This window comes from Microtus pennsylvanicus, chromosome 3 (genome assembly GCF_037038515.1).
Source record: "Microtus pennsylvanicus isolate mMicPen1 chromosome 3, mMicPen1.hap1, whole genome shotgun sequence".
NCBI classification, from domain to species: domain Eukaryota; kingdom Metazoa; phylum Chordata; class Mammalia; order Rodentia; family Cricetidae; genus Microtus; species Microtus pennsylvanicus.
In genome coordinates this window covers 86,742,306-86,757,532 of record NC_134581.1, presented here as the reverse complement: position 1 = coordinate 86,757,532, position 15,227 = coordinate 86,742,306, and the positions used below count along the sequence as shown (strand labels likewise).

The 15,227-nt window shown below is 38.4% G+C and overlaps 1 pseudogene; it reads left to right on the top strand.

Moving 5' to 3' along the window:
* The first annotated feature begins 2,679 nt into the window (after positions 1-2,679).
* LOC142847228 (glyceraldehyde-3-phosphate dehydrogenase pseudogene) lies at positions 2,680-3,700 on the top strand (annotated as a pseudogene).
* The last annotated feature ends 11,527 nt before the right edge of the window (positions 3,701-15,227 follow it).

Here is a 15,227-nt window from a genome sequence, read left to right as displayed (position 1 = left end):
TGTTCACATATGAGTGCAGGTGCCCACAAAGCCAGAAGACAGCATCTAGTCCCTGGGAGGCAGAGTTGCAGGAGGTTTTCAATCTACTTATATGAGTGCTGAGAACTGAACTTTGATCCTCTGCAAGAACAGCAGGTGCTCTTTATTAGTGAACCATCTCTCCAGCCCTATTTATTTGTTTTTAAAGACAAATATTTCTGTGTATGCCAAGCTTTACTTGAATACCTTACCCTCCTGCCTCAGCCTCCAGAAGGCTGAGATTACTAGCCACTGAATACACTGCCATGCTCTGTCTGAATGGACTTACTATGAAGATTTAAGTGTCTGAAGCAATGTTTTCCTTGATCCACATAATGTCTTCACACCAGATATCTAGAAAATGTTTGTTGCTCTATGGAAATAATCTTTTACTCAATCTTATGTGACTTTATTTATATACATTGACCACATTTTAAAAAATGGTTAGTTAATTTTTAAAAGATCAAAAGCTAGGAAATATAACCCTAATATCTAATGACATGATTTTTTAAACAATGTTTACTCTTTCAAATCCTTAAAAAAATGCTAACAGCCATCACTGTCAAGTATGTATGCACAGCAAGGCCTTCCATACATTGCAGGTGACAATGCAAATTGACAATGTCTGTAGAATACAGGCTGACAGCATGCACAAAATTAAACTTAATTTGATATGGTGCTCCAACAATCATCTGTTAGGCATTTATCCACATAATTCTGAAAGTTATAACCATGCAAAAACCTGAACACCTGTGATCATGGCAGCTGTCTTCATAATCTTCCTACATTGAAAGAAATCATTTCTCTCAATATGGATAGAAAGACTATGAAATATTTATTCAGATGTCAAGGCAAATGAGCCATCACCACAGGGAATTTGTATAAATTTCTAAGGGAAAATGGAATTTCACCTTGTGGTTCCACTTGTATGACAACTTGGAAAAGACAGCGTGTTTAAAGCTGAAGTAGAAAGCAAAGAGTTTGGGGGTCAAGAGAGGGTTAAGTATGAAGGAGAACACATTGTCTGTGAATATGAAACCATTTTGTGTGTTCTACAATAGTGGTTGTCATATACGCCATTACATATTCAGATGAGTTAGCTAAGAAGCAATTCATATCTTTCCATGTAAAATCTCACCTAATTTTACAGCTGAAAAAGTGAGCCCCTATGTATGCAAATTAGGGAAGAATTCAGTGATGAGGGGGGAGATCCTGGATACAGTAGACACTATGACAAAAGGAACTCAAGTATGTTACAAAGAGGTGGTGTTAACCTTTAAAGAAAGGTTAGGAAGGAGGCGCTACAGAGCTGAGTAACCTTGTTAATAACGGCAAACTTTAAAACAAAAGGCAACAGGAATCGTGAATAAGCATTCTGCTGCACACCATGCTTGTTTCTTACAAGAATGTGGCGTCACAATTCTTAAATTGCAACACATACATAATGGAATTGGACAAATGAGTAAACTATAAGCAGAAGGTGAGAGGTGGTGTTTGGGGTAAACCATTTACAGATGAGCAGAGGCGGGGGAAAAGTGGGATCAACATGAGATATCACGGTAGAGCCAGATACATCAAATGAATTCATTTATAACTTAAGATAGAAATATACCGAGGTAAATAACTCTATAAATGGGTATATTCCCTAGGGGAGAAATACAACAATGATGCTCCTGTAGCAATAAACACAGTCATCTAGTGTTGTTCTTCAGGGAAGGAACAGGTTTCTCCTTGGAGAACAGGAAGACTCTTGGGCAAGGAAAACAACACACATAAAAGATGAACTCTAAACATCTTATTAAAAAGTGTGGGCATGGTGAGATAATGAAATAACTCATAAGGCCAAACCCAAAAGCATACGCACATACACACACACACACACACACACACACGCACGCACGCACGCACGCGCGTGCGCTCAGAAAGCAACTGAAAAACCCCCAGACTCAGAGCTAGATAATCCGGGTAAAAAAGAAGCACTAGCATATTATTAGGTTGTAACTCAAATGCCAAGTAAATAACCATGTTCTCTTACATTCACAGATAAATAGATACTCAGTTAAATGAGAAGAAAAGTAAATTTCTCATGAAGAATTCCAAACATTGTACGGAAACTCCTCCCTCGTGTGTGTAGATTTCTTTTCAAAGAGTGCAATGGGAAAGAAAAAAGCAAGATTGTACTGCAGGGACCCCCACACTGTTGTCTTGCAGGGACTCTACTCAGCACATTGGAGTTAAGTTGTATTGATCCTATGGGTCCTGATATGATATATGGAAAACACCATGTCTTCGCCTATGTAACCTTCTTTCAAACTCCTTTAACTCCAGTGTTTTCAGGAGATGTACACCAGATAGCCCAAACTGAGTCTTTCCAGAAAATGTCTCAAGGTCATCACAAGAACAAACAGAGTTATCAAAAGCAAGAAATATCAGAGAAACTGCCACAGGAGAATCTAAAAAACAATACCCTGTTTACATACAGCACTATATCCTGGAAGCCCTGGAAGAAAACAGTGGTAGTAGAGCAGACCCGACTAGGATACAAAGAAAGGGCTTTAATGAAATGGACACAAAACATAAATAAGAATCCTTGGCTCTCTGTTCCTCCCTGTTCTAGAGACAGCTGCTTCTTTTCACGTAGTGCCAGCCTCGTTCCAGAGACACAATGGTGAAGGTCGGAGTGAACGGATTTGGCCGTATTGAACGCCTGGTTACCAGGGCTGCCTTCACTTCTGGCAAAGTGGACGTTGTTGCCATCAATGACCCTTTCATCGACCTCTACTACATGGTCTACCTGTTCCAGTATGACTCCTCCCATGGCAAGTTCAAAGGCACAGTTAAGGCTGAGAATGGGAAGCTTGTCATCAACGGGAAGGCCATCACCATCTTCCAGGAGCGAGATCCTGCCAACATCAAATGGGGGGATGCTGGCGCCGAGTATGTTGTGGAGTCAACCGGTGTCTTCACCACCATGGAGAAGGCTGGGGCCCACTTGAAGGGTGGGGCCAAAAGGGTCATCATCTCTGCCCCTTCTGCCGATGCCTCCATGTTTGTGATGGGTGTGAACCATGACAAGTATGACAATTCCCTTAAGATTGTCAGCAACGCTTCCTGCACCACCAACTGCTTAGCCCCCTTGGCCAAGGTCATCCATGACAACTTTGGCATCGTGGAAGGACTCATGACCACAGTCCATGCCATCACGGCCACCCAGAAGACTGTGGATGGCCCCTCTGGAAAGCTGTGGCGAGATGGCCGTGGCGCTGCCCAGAACATCATCCCTGCGTCCACTGGCGCTGCCAAGGCTGTGGGCAAAGTCATCCCAGAGCTGAACGGGAAGTTTACGGGCATGGCCTTCCGCGTTCCTACCCCCAATGTGTCCTTTGTGGATCTGACATGCCGCCTGGAGAAAGCTGCCAAGTATGACGACATCAAGAAGGTGGTGAAGCTGGCATCCGAGGGCCTACTAAAGGGCATCCTGGGCTACACTGAGGACCAGGTCGTCTCCTGTGACTTTAACAGTGACTCCCACTCTTCCACCTTCGACGCTGGGGCTGGCATTGCTCTCAATGACAACTTTGTAAAGCTCATTTCCTGGTATGACAATGAATTCCGCTACAGCAACAGAGTGGTGGACCTCATGGCCCACATGGCCTCCAAGGAGTAAGAAGCCCGCCTTGGACCATCCATCCTAGCAAGGACACAACAAGAGAGAGGCCCTCGGCTGCTGAGCAGTCCCTGTCCTAACTAACCCTGACACAGAGCATCTCCCTCACAGTTTCCATCCCAGACCCCCAGAATAGCAGGAGGGAGCTTAGGGAGCCCTACTCTCTTGAATACCATCAATAAAGTTCATTGCACCCCTCTTAAAAACAAAAAGAATTCTTCATCAGTTTGGACGAGTAAATGTTAACAACAAAGGATACTATGCAGAGCATATTTGACTCAATCTTTATTTTTTGTAAACTTTTTGAAATTAAGTTTATTAAGGTAAGCAAAGTCACTAAGCACACTTACAGTTAAGTTAGAGAAATTTGAAGAGAAATAGAATTGTTCTACAGGAGCATGGGCCCTGCTGCTTGCTACCTGATGTCTTGGGTAAGCTAGCCAGGGCAGAGAGGGTTGATTTTAAATCTTGTTTTGGGGGAGGTTGCAAGGGCAATGAGTAGAAACATGAGCACAGGGAGATGAATGTGATTGGGATACATGATGTGCAATCGACAAAGAATCAATAAAAAATTAAAAATGAAATTAAAATACAATGAGGGACAAGGACTAGGCTCAGACAGTAAAGCACCTGTCTTGCAAACGTGAGGACCTATGATTATCTACGCCATCTATGTAAGCTGGATGCAGCAGCATGTATTTGTCCCCAGAGTACTAGCAGGGAACAGAGACAGATATTCATAGCTAACCAGCTCAGTTGAAATTGTGTGCCCATGGTTCAGTGAAAGACCCTGCCTCAAAATATAATTGGGGAAGCAGTCAAGTGAGGCATCTGATGTTGACCTCTGGCTTCCACACATGTGCAGGCACACATGTTCACACACACATGCATGAATATGGTATATGCTTTGGCACATATATCACACACACAGAGGTAAGAACAATGAGAATTAAAAAATAGAACTTTTTGAGAAATCAGAAGATTCTATATGCGATTAATGTGAGGCATCCCCCATCACCTAAAATCAGAATAAAGAATATTATTGGAGGAAATTGCTAAATAATTTACTAGTTATAAATTTTACTTGGACAAATGGAAGAAGAATGAAAGGGGAAAATGCCCCCCAGAAACTCTCAAATTACACAAAGAAGTAGAAATAATAGACTATTTTATCTCTACTAATAGGGATAGGTTGATGGCAACAGAAGTTTTAAAAGTTGTAAAAAAAAAAAAGTGCCCTGTCTTGACTTCTATACCAAGACAAACTAAGAATAGGTTGAGATCAAAATAGAAGTATTTTCCGATATCCAGGTTTCAAAAATCAATCTCTCAAAGCTCTGCCTTAAGAAGCTCCAGGACAATGAGGCCAACCACTGTAAAGGAGTTCTTCTGGTCTCTTTCAAATCACAGTAATGAAAAACCTAAGGAGACTGTTTTACAAATGAATGATAGTTATTTTGCCTCAAGTTTCTGGAGGTGAAATGTCAAAGAACCATAGCTGGTAAGTGTTTTCTTGAAACCAGAAAGGTCTCACGGGGCGGGAAGACAGGGAATGTGAGTTTGCCCTCACCTCCACTTTCTCTTTTTCTCCCTCCTTTCTTTCTTAATAAAGCTATCAGATTCAACCATTAGCACTCCACTCTGATAACCTTATGTAACACAATCACTTCCACAAAGGCCCATTCTACAATCCATAGCTGGATTAAGCTTTTACCCTCTCACTTTTTTACAACTAGGGTGAACACAGGAATCTTTGAACAACACACTCAAGCCATGGCCCAACAATAGCAGAGGAGGCTCACGGCATCAGCCCAGGGCAGGAGAGAAGTGATTTGTGAGATCAGTGTAGAGAAGTCCTGGAACTGGAAACCAGCCAGAGAACATTAGAGCAGCCAGTGAAGAGAAACACAGGGTAGGAGGGTGTCTCAGTCCATGGAAGATACAGAAGTGGGAATCAACAGATAAAGTTGCAAATATTTTTTTTAAAAAATGCATTAACTGGCACTGTACAACCTGTTATAAAGAATGGAAAGGCTTGGTCAATGATTCCAGGAAGAAAAAAGACAAAGTAAATGGTAATGAACTATAGAAGTCATACCTGAGAGGATACATTTCTAAGTGCTCATTTTGATCACTTTAGGAGATCAAAGTGAGAGAGAGCATCACTACAGTGTTTGCTTGACTAGACTTCTTGGCAAACAATGTTTGCATGGACAATATGTTTGTGTGAATAAGAATAGCTCCATAAGATCATAGGTCTGAATGTTTGATCATTAGGGAATAGAGCTACTTTGCCTGAATTGGGACATTTGACATTGCTGGAGTAGGTGTGGCCTTGTTGGAGGAAGCATGTCACTAGGGGAGGGCTTGCAGTTTTCACATTCTCAAACCAGGTCCAGTGTCTCTCTTATTTTCTGTTGTGTCCTGATCCAGATGTAAAACTGTCAGCTACCTCTCCAACATCATGTATGCCTGCGTGTTACTATGCTTCCCACCATGATGAAAATGGACTAAAGTTCTGAAAATAAAAGCCAGCTCCTAGTAAATGTTTTCCTTTATAGGAGTTTCCATGTCCATGGGGGCTCTCCACAGCAATAGAACACAGACTAAGACAGGCATAAAGTTCCATATAAGAATTAAGCAACATGGAATGTTATTATATTAGGATAGAAACATCTAAGTTCAATGAATGAAGGTATTACAGTATAACAGTGACATGTATTAATATAAGGCAAATAAATTTTAAAAAATACCTTAAAGATTAAAAGTTTCCTGTGGTGCATGAGGAATGATTGACAGGTTATAGGACAAGGAATGTTTACTTCTTGAAGAGACATGACTATTTTACATACATGTGTTTACTTAAATACAAAAATATTTACATTAACTAAGAGAAGAAAAACATACCCAAGACTGCCCAGGGGATAAATAAAAGACATTGGAATAGTCTGGGTAAATGCATCTAAATAAATGTCACCAAATCAACAAAAGGGTAGAAATTAATATACAAGTTTTAGTCATAGCTATGAATACCAATAGCTTCCATTGCCCAGTAAAAAGACCTATACTAGTATATTAGATCAGAAAGCAGGATCCAGGTTTTTGACTGTCCCCAAGAAACACACCTTAAGAGAGACATCAGCTTAGGGTAACATGATAGAAAAAGATATTCTAAGAATATTGCATCATGAAAGAGAGAGGAATAACAACTCTAATATCTGGAAAAACAACTTTAAACTGAAACTATTCAAAGATTACGTCATAGACATTAAGGGATCAATTAATTAAAAGAATATTGTAATTCCAGATTTGAATACACCAAACTCAGGTGATCCTAAGTACTCCAAGATGGAAAGTCACAGTGTAACCCCCAAATCGTGGTATCAGGTAGCTTCAACACTGTCTTAGTTTTATTTCTGTTTGCCATGATAAACACCATGGCCAGGAACAGCTTGCAGAGCCAAGAATTTAGGTCAGTGAATACTTTGTAATGAATCCCAGAGAGGAGCCAGGGCAGAAAATCGGGAAGTAGAAATGGAAACTGAGGCAAGGAAAGCTACCTACTGGTTTCATCTTCATGTGCCACTCAGATTTTTTTTAAAAAAATACATTCCAGGAAAAGTTTCCCAAGGTAGTATCATTCATAAGGGATTGGGCATTGCCAACCACTTGTTAATCAAGAAAATGTCTCCAAGACTTGCCTATAGGCCAATCTGATAGAGATGGCTTCTCAAATGAGGCTCCCTCTTCTTAAATGATTCTAGCTCATGTCAATTTGACAAAAAACCCAGCCCAAACACATAACCACCTTCCCTAAAGAAAAGATCATCCTGAAAATAAAACAATAACAGAGAAATATTGAATTTAAATAGCAAATCAAGTGGACCTAACTGATTTCATTGCAGTTTTGTATACACTACACTAAAGACCACACATTGTCTCAGTAGCCTGTGAAACTTCAATTGATCATGTATTAGGATGCAAAGACAGTCTCAAAAATGAAGAAAAATTGAAATAATATCATGATTTTGTCTGACCACAACAGAATAAAATTAGGTATCAGCAATTAAAAAGTACAGAAAGTACACAAACTTATGGAACTTAAGCAATACACTATGATTAATGAAACCCTAAAACTGAATGCAACTGCAAACAGAACATACCAAATTCAGTTGGACACAATGAAGGTAGTACCAAGGAAAGCTTACAGTGCTGAGTGTCAACATAAAAATCTTGAGAGAACTCACATAAACAACACACACACACACACACACACACACATATATATTTACATACATATATACATACAATGCAAAAAATGACAAAACCAAAAAGTTAATTAATTTAAAGAAAGACAATATTGACAAACACTTAGACAAATGTACCAAAATAAAGGACACCAAAAAATACAGTTGAAGATGAAAATGAGAATATCACACTAGATATCAATTTAATCTATAAAATCACAATGACATACTTTAAAAACTCATATTTCATTAAATTAGAAAATAAAACGGACAAATTTCTAGATGCATACAATATACCAAAATTATGTCAATATGAAATAAACCACTTAATCAGATTTATAGCTGTTGATAAGACCAAAGCATCAAAAGGAAACCTGGGACCAAATAGATTAGCTTATGAATTCTATCATTTTTTAAAAAAAGAACTAAAACAAAACTATTTCAATTTTTTCATAAGTACAAATGGGAGGAAGTTTTCCACACTGGTTTTGTGAAAAAAAGCATTGCCCTGATATCTAAACAGAGAAGAAAATGATATAATATATAAATGAAAATTACAGATCAGTCTCCACAATAAACATCAATGAAATTTTTTTCAATAAAATACTGTTAAACAAAATTCAAAAACCACATAAAAAGCATTTATCATCACCAACTTACTCTGCTAGTGATGTGATTATGCTTCAACCTACTTAAATCAACAAGGAGAATTCACCACAGCAATGGACTAAAATACAGAAATCACATGATCTTCTCAATAGCTTCTGAAATGAGCTTTGTCGAAACACATTTCTTCACAATAAAAGTCACAGAGAGACTACAGATGGAAGGATAATACCTGACCACATCAAAAGATACATACTACAAACCTATAGCCATGACTACCAAATATTTAAAAGAAATCATTCCCACTAAAAATTAAGAATAAATAAAAGTGATCACTCTCTGTGTGCTTTATTTTAATTTTGCATTTGATGTCTTAGCTAGAGCAATAAGATGAAAGGAGAGATATAAATAGGAACTGACATCGAAGTATCCACACCTGCAGATGAGAAGATTCAATACTTAAGAGTCCCTGACTCCCTGACACCATAACTCTTGGTGTTCATGACTATTTTTAGGAAAATGGAAGGACACAAATTTAACACACAAAGATCAGTGCCTTTGCTATATACTAATGACAAATACACTGAAACAGAAGTCAAAGAAATATCCCATTCACAATAGCCCAAATAAAATGCCTTAGAATAAGTATAACCAGTGAAACCAACTGCTCCTACAATGAAAATTTTAAATCACTGAGTAAAGAAATTGAAAAAGACATTAGAATGTAGAAAACCCTCCCATACTAATGGATCAGAATTAATCATGTGAAAATGGCTATCCTACATAAATCAATCCGTGGATCCAATTCTACAAAATCCTAGGGTTATTCCTCACAAACAGAAAAAGAAGTCTCCAGCCTGGTATGGAAGTACAAAGATCAAACATAGAGCAAATGCCCTTACACAAAATGAAAACTGTTGGAGATATCACCAAACCTTATTCCCAACACTAAAGATCATAGTGGTCATAAAAGTGGCATGATACCTATACAAAAGCATATACTTAGATCATTTGGAGTCCCCAAATATCTGCAGGTATCCAAATTCTGATAAAGATGACAAAAATATTCAGTGAAGAAATACACCATCTTTACCAAGTGGTGCTGTTTCAATGTCAATATGGAGAAAAAAATTCCTCGTTAAATACAAAATTAAACACCAAGCGTACCAAGGAGATGTGAAATAAGATATGGCATCCTGGAATTACAAGTGGAAGCTTTAGGGTCCATGCTTAACTTGATTTAGATAAGGCCATTCTAAACAGGATTCTGGGAGCACAGGGGAAAAAGAAAAAAAAAGACTAACAAAATGAAACCAAGCAATATAGATGAGGAAAACAGTTTAAAAAGGTGCTCAACACCCTCAGCCCCTAGGGAAATGCAGGTTAATGGTAAGTCTATGATTCTATTCACCCCAGGTAGAATGACCATAATCAGGAAAGCAAATGAGTATGAGACAAGTGCTGGTGTAAATTCTATATCTGTTCTAGTTTTGTTTCTGTTGCTATGATAAAATGTTCTGACAAAATGCAACTTGGGAAAGAAAGGACATTTATTTGCTCAGTATACCGGGGTATAACCCATCTTAGAGGGAGACTCAAACAGGTAGGAATTTAGACCAGCTTAATCACAACACATGCACAACAGAGAGAAATGGATGCATGCACACTTACCTGTGCTCAGCCTCCTCTAATACACATACATGGCAGAATTCTTACATAAGACATGGTGCTACTCTGAGTGATTTATGTCTTCCTGCATCAATTCAGGTGGAACCAAGACAATTCCTCGCAGGCATGTCCACAGGCTAACCAGATCTAGGCATTCTCTCACTGGGACTCTCTTCCCAGGTGACTCCATCAAAACAGCAATTAAGCTAAGCCTCGCAACTTCCATCAGCTGGTGAATGAACAAGTGTGATACATATGCAAAATATGCTGGTACACACCTTTACCTTCAGCATTTGGCAAGCAGAATCAGGAGGATCTTTATGAGTTCAAGGCTAGCCTGATCTTCAGAGAATATTCTGATCTTCAGAGAATGTAGAGAGAGATCTACATAATGAGAACTCATTGAAGAAGAGGAAGATGAAAATGAAGAAGAAGAAGAAGAAGAAGAAGAAGAAGAAGAAGAGGAAGAGGAAGAGGAAGAGGAAGAGGAAGAGGAAGAGGAAGAGGAAGAGGAAGAAGAAGAAGAAGAAGAAGAAGAAGAAGAAGAAGAAGAAGAAGAAGAAGAAGAAGAAGAAGAAGAAGAAGAAGAAGAAGAAACAGCAAACTACTATCTTGCAATACAACTAAAAATATACTCAGAGGGTATAGTAGAATACTTACTACATGAAAGAATGGAACATGAAGTGGACCGGGGAGAAGAGGGAAAACAATTAGTTAAAACTAAAGAATGTATGAGAAACCCTTATGGAAACCCACTAGTTTGTAAGTGAATTTAAAATTATAGTAACAATAGGAGCTGAAATGGAGGAACTTTAAATGGATGGACAATGCTACTTCCAGAAGGAATAGGTTATTAAGTGAAAATCTCAGTGCAGAGGCCCTCAAAACAACACAGACTATTCTTGGTTGTCCACCAAAACTAAATAATAAGAACCTGTTGTTGAAGACACCTCACACTTTAACTCTAGGAAGTACAGAATCAATCTTGAACTGACTTGGAAGCTTCCTTCCCATTAGCTAGCTTTCACAGTACCACAAAGGACTATTTAAACCATTAAGGCAGACTACATCACCAGACTTATCCATCAATGGACCCTGCGTGCCACAATCCCAACCAGAGAGACAAGGTGTGCCCAGTGGTGCAGTAGTGGCATGTTGCTCATGGGTATAACCAAGCAGTTTCTGATCAGATTTGAGGTTTCCTCCACAGGAGAGAATTCATGCCTGGTGTTACATAAACCTGGTCAAAAACCCATGTGGGGTAAAGTCAAAGAGACAGGGCAGGGAGGAATGACTGCTATTTTTCTAAATTGTCAGATTGTAAAAGTATTTTCTTTCTTTCTCTGTAGCTTTGGAGCCTCTCCTGGGACTAGCTCTTATAAACCAGGCTGGTCTCGAACTCACAGAGATCCTCCTGCCTTTGCCTCCCGAGTGCTGGGATTAAAGGCGTTTGCCACCACAGCCTGGCGTAAAAGTATTTTCTGAATATGTATGTGTATGCCCATAGATCTATGCTGTTCTCAACATTTGTCAGGGAAGGTTGATAAATTATTGTAGAAACTTGTAACAGAATAAGAGGCTATGAGTACTCAGCCATAAATGGGAGAGCTATACCAATCCAGCTCCACTCAGAGGTCCAGGAAACATCAAACAGTAGGGAATACAGAGAAGATTTAGAGCTAGAGGATGAAAAAAATTAGTGGGGAACTCTATCTTCAGGACATGACATCGCTGTTGCATGAACTCCCAGCAGCTCTGATTATTTTCATAAGGGTTAGCTGCTTCCAGCATGAAATTGGAAGGGCTTCCTGGGGTTTCAGGTGTAAATGGGTCCATACAGCTTTTTCCGCTAGTTAGTTAGCACACTCCCATGTCCTTTTTGAATACATGGAGAAGCCTTTGCTAATCTATTAAGGGTGATATTATCCTTTGTTTCCTGAACACTAATCTCCCTAATCTTTCATAAGCTTAATCTTAGAATTTTTACAAAGAAATATTAAGCATCTCTTAAGCAAAATACTATTCATGAACTTGTTATCATGATTACAGGCACTTCTATGCCTGAGAGCAACAAACTTTTGATAGAATCCACTTATTTATATGAAACGTGTATTTAATCATAGAAACTGTTTTTGTTCCAAAGAATTAGATAATTGGACTCATTAAGTGGTGTATCAAAGGAAAAAAAAAAGGATTCTTAATGATGTTTACAACAAAATACATGAGTTAATAAATAAAATGTGATAGTAGCCTATTAAAATGATTAACATGCTTGAAAATAGAATGTGTTGCACACAGGTGTAGTTAGAATGTATTTGTGTGTATAGTAACACAAATAATTTACACACAATAAGATGTATGGTGTGTAAAGATCTTTGTACATGTTATGCTAAAACTGGTCTTTAGAATTCAAAACATGGGTCTTCTAAAATGTTAAATGCAAATATTAAAACATATTTTTATGTCTTTTATATGAAAGTCCAATGATTGATTGGTAGAAACTTTACAAGATAACATTGTCCCTACTCTGGGCTCCTGATACACTTGAAAAGAATTTTATGTGCTTGTGATTTCCGACCTTTGTTTTAATTTTGTAGTTCTTTTTTTTCAAATTTCTAAATTACCTCACATATCCACATCTATGCACTTATACTGTCGGGATGATTTTTTTTAAAGTCCTCTCTCTTGGTGGATCTACCATCCAGGAAACGGGGGCTCAGGCTAGAGTGTAAGTGCTGGCATCTGCTTCTTCTTTTAGTATCAGCCTCCTATACTGCGCTGGCAAGATAAGTCAGTGGGTTAGAAGCACTTCTCATGATCTTTGCTTGATAACCAAAAATGGGTGCAAGGAGAAGTGGTCCTCCAAACATGTGTGCCTGTTTGCATGCACACGCACAATACACACACACACACACACATATACATGTACACACACACACACACGCACACACTATTAATACTATTACTACTACCATTACTACTACATCACTAATAATAATGAACTTTAAAAACAAGAGATTCGTATTCTGTCCAGGGAGACAATGCCCCAGATTGGAGGCTTAGAATTCAATGTGTTTTCAGGCTTAAAACCTCATCCAAAGCTGTTATTACTCGGGCATGAATTTTCTTCATTTATGCTATAATTATATTTATTCATTTTATAATTGGACAAATTAAAAAATCTTAATGAACCACACTTTGAGTTTAGCAGCATCTGTTGGCACCGTTGCAGGGACTCCAGCCAAAACCTCCCCTTTCTGAATTTCATTTTAAAATGCATTTCTACTACATTTGTTTACATCCCTATGTTAGGAAAGAGTCAGACATATTATCTGAATATCTGGCCTTGAAACTTGGTCCTAACATTACCAACTACATGACCTACGACAGATATTTCAAGATGATATATGTCCTCATCTATAAAATAAAAAAGATTTTGATTTATCTATGTGTCATTAAGTATTAGCAATTTCTAATGAAAGACTGTATGTCAAGAATTTATGAACTACAAAGTTAGTTTCCAACTTTATTTTCTCTTTCCTTCTTACTTGAAAAAAATCTGTATGCCTCAGCACTGTCCCCCAGGACTAATTATTGTTTGAGGCTGTGTCAAGGTAGCGCCAGCTATGGGAGTCAAAATGATGTTTTCTAGTTCCCATTTGTCTTCTCACATATTTTCTAAAGTTATATGGTTTTCTTTTTCTGATGCACCTATTTTCTGCTATTTCGTGTTTCCCATCCATTGCTACAACTCCTCGCCATCCATGCTGGATCTTTGACATTTTTGTCTTTCTCCTTCCTGCATTCATCAACAATACAAGTGCTTTGAAAACATAGTTCCTAAAGGAATAGCTTCCAAGCCTTGCAGAGTGGTAATCAAAAGGAGTTGTTCCGCTTTCCAGGAGGCTCTGAAATTTCTAACCTCTCCATTCCTGTACCATCAGCTAAAGATTCATTCATGGAAGCCGTCATTCTTGCATGTTACTCTTAGGTGTTCCTCCCCTGCCCATGATTGGCTTCCACGTTCTTCCTGCACCACCTTATTTGACCTACTCTTCATTGCTATAGGCTCTTGAAATCCCATTTCCTACTCTTGATCATCTTTTACAATAGCCCTGTTGTAACCCCATATGTAAGTCTTGACAGTGAACTTTAGTAGCACTGTGTGTGTGTGTTTGTGTGTGTGTATGGCCGGTGCATGTTTACACACATATGCAATGAATACAGTTTATGTGAAATGTCCAAGATGCCATAAAATTTTACGAAAAAATGACCTACCATTTTATCCCATAGATAACGGTGCAATTTACTAGGGGCAATGAGAATTTGTTCATGCATAATGGCCTCCTAAAGAGACGCAACAGGCACCTCTGTGAGTTGCTCCAGTGTTTAACTTTTATTCCTTAGGAATTATTTTTCTACTTTTTTAAGAATCAAAAAAGGCAACCTGCAGAGCATGTGAATAATTCATTTGCTTTGCATTTGCATACTTTTCTAATTGGTTGGATTTTTTTCTTGTTTTCACCTTTCAACATTTTCAGTTTTTGTTGTTCTTGTGTTAATGGTTGAAATGAGTGTAGTTAGAGATATGCCAAAAAAAGGAAGACAGGGAGCTTTTACATTTTAAAGTTGAAGTATACAGTGACCAAGTTTGTTAGCAAACTGAGCCAAATTGGCTAATCCAAGTCTTCACATTTTACATCCTTCTTTACCTGCATGGCTATCTATGATACATAACTATCTGGATATTTCCATAGAATATGTTGTACTCCAAGAATATAAATACTTATAACCACTGGGTGGTCACAGGCAATGTGACACAGTACCACTGTATGTTTGCATTTTCATGTTGGTTAGGAACCCGAATCAAAAGTCACTCAGCATGGAGAAGACAGCCTGCACATCTCCCATGATAACAATGAAAAAAATCCATATTATAAGCTATCCAACTTGGTGAAAATAATGCTAACCACCTTACACATCCAACACGTTCAACCTCTATGTGTCTCCAAAGTAAGTGC